Consider the following 2,318-nt stretch of genomic DNA (forward strand, 5'->3'; position numbering starts at 1 on the left):
GAACCCCTAAGGACAAGATTGGCAAAGAAGGAATGGAACTTCCAATGGGTCAACACAAATTTCAATGACCTGTGCAGACAGTGGTAGGAGTCCAGGTAAGCATGATCCCCCTTCAGGTGAGGCAGCAAGGGAAAGGAAGGGAGAGGAGAAACATGTTCTGCAGCTTCCAGGTACAACCTAGAGCTGTTTATGCAGGCACAGAACCCCAGGACCCACATATAACCTCAGGTAAGAGAAGGTAACCAACATTATACTTCTTACCAACCTTGGAAAGTGATTTTACAGCCAAGATTTAATTTGATTTAGAAAAATTAATTTGGCACGTTTTATATTGAAAGTGTTAAGGAAAAAGTCAAAAGCTTGCCATTCTTTAATGAATTACTCACAAAGTATTATGCATGATCATTTAAAACTTCAATCCAGAACATGACATCTTGCTAAAAATCTTTCAATACCTTTAAGGCAGTTGTCCAAAACCATAGTTTGACCCATAACACCCTGTAAGATTTGGCACCTGCTGATTTCACTATGCTTGTCTCATGACTCTTTTTCTTGATCTCTGAGGAATATCAAAGACAAAAAGAACTTAAAGAATGTGAGAAAATATAATTTTTTAGAATCCAGAGATTGATGTAATAATAGCTTCAAGTTTCTGAAGGAAATAACTGTCTATCTAGAATTCTATAGCCACAAAAACTATCATAAAATCATGAGTACAAGATAAAAATATCTTTAAAGAATAAACTATCACTGAGAAGTTTACTTTAGCAAAAGGGAAAAGGAGTCTTGGATAAAGAATTAGATATGAAAATTAACAGTGAACAGATAAGTCAATAAATTAGTAAATATAAATAAGCATTGACTATGACAGAAAAAAAAGAAAAAAATAATTTTGCTGGTTTTCAAAAACAAGGTTCTAAATTGCTCAACAAAAATGTGGAAGGGGGGGCGCCTGTGTGGTTCAGTCGTTAGGCGTCTGCCTTCAGCTCAGGTCATGATCCCAGGGCACTGGGATCGAGCCCCTCATCGGGCTCCCTGCTCCGCGGGAAGTCTGCTTCTCCCTCTCCCATTCCCCCTGCTTGTGTTCCCTCTCTGGCTGTGTCTCTTTCTCTCTGTCAAATAAAGAAATAAAATCTTAAAAAAAAAAAAATGTGGATAGGGGACTCCTCGTGGCCGCGGCGGCTGCTTGGGTGCAGAGCGGTGGTGACTGAGCTGCGAGCCTGGCTGGCGTGCACCGAGCCCCGGTCTGGCCTCCGCGTGCCCACCCCTCCCTGGGGCATCGCACCCCTGATGCTGCGTGGGTGCTGAGCCCGCCCGGACTGGGACCGTGGTGAAGTATTTCCTGGGCCAGAGTGTGCTCCCTAGTTCCTGGGACCAAGTGTTCGCTGCCTTCTGGCAGTGGTAGCGGAATCCCTATAGCAAACAGGTCTTGACGAAAGACATAGTGCACCGGGAGGTGACCCCTGACCAGCAACTCCTGTCCTGGTGTCTCCTGACCAAGGCCAACAGGATGTCCCGCTGGGCCGAGCGACTGTTTCCTGCCAATGCTGCTCACTTGGTGTACATCCTGGAGGATTCTATTGTGGACCCGCAGAACCAGACCATGACCACCTTCACCTGGAACATCAACCACGCCCAGCTGATGGTGGTGGAGGAACCATGTGTTTACTGTGTGAACTCTGATAACAGCAGCTGGACCAAAATCTGCCAGGAAGCCTGGGTCTCCTCTAGCTTATTTGGTGTCTCCAGAGCTGTCCAGAAATTTGGTCTTGCCCGGTTCAAAAGCAACGTGACCAAGACTATGAAGGGCTTTGAGTACATGGCCAAGCTGCAAGGGGAGGCCCCTTCCAAAACCCTCCTTGAGACAGCCAAGGAAGCCAAGGAGAAGGCCAAGGAGACGGCACTGGCAGCTACAGAGAAGGCCAAGGACCTTGCCAGCAAGGCGGCCAGCAAGTAGCGGCAACAGCGGCAGCACTTCGTGTAGCCAGCCCAGGCCCTGGGGCAGTAGGACACCTGACCACCCGGCTCCAGTCCTTCTGCCCTTCCCCCTTGTACTTTACTAGTAAAAGTCAGCTTCTAGCCCTTTCTGCTCTCTGGGGGTAGGGGGAAGGGGAGTGTTGGGGCTTGAGCCCGGTGTCCTGTTTGGCGCTGACGGTGCAGCGGGCACGGTCCCCACATCGGAGCCAGGACTGCAGATTCGCGCTGCGGGCAGCTGAGGACTGGCCCAGGGAGGGGCGGTGGCTCGCTCGGGGTCACAGCGTGCGGAGGGAGGAAGCCTAGACTGTAAGCTCCGCGAGGGCAGGGGCCCTTGTTGCGTT

The 2,318-nt window shown here is 49.3% G+C and overlaps 1 pseudogene; it reads left to right on the forward strand.

Annotated features, from left to right (window-relative positions):
* Nucleotides 1–1,301: 1,301 nt before the first annotated feature.
* On the forward strand, nt 1,302–2,039 carry LOC112819388 (PRELI domain-containing protein 1, mitochondrial pseudogene; annotated as a pseudogene).
* The last annotated feature ends 279 nt before the right edge of the window (nt 2,040–2,318 follow it).

This window comes from Callorhinus ursinus, unplaced genomic scaffold (genome assembly GCF_003265705.2).
Source record: "Callorhinus ursinus isolate GAN/ISIS: 27379988/994484 unplaced genomic scaffold, GSC_fseal_2.0 scaffold1, whole genome shotgun sequence".
Classification (NCBI taxonomy): domain Eukaryota; kingdom Metazoa; phylum Chordata; class Mammalia; order Carnivora; family Otariidae; genus Callorhinus; species Callorhinus ursinus.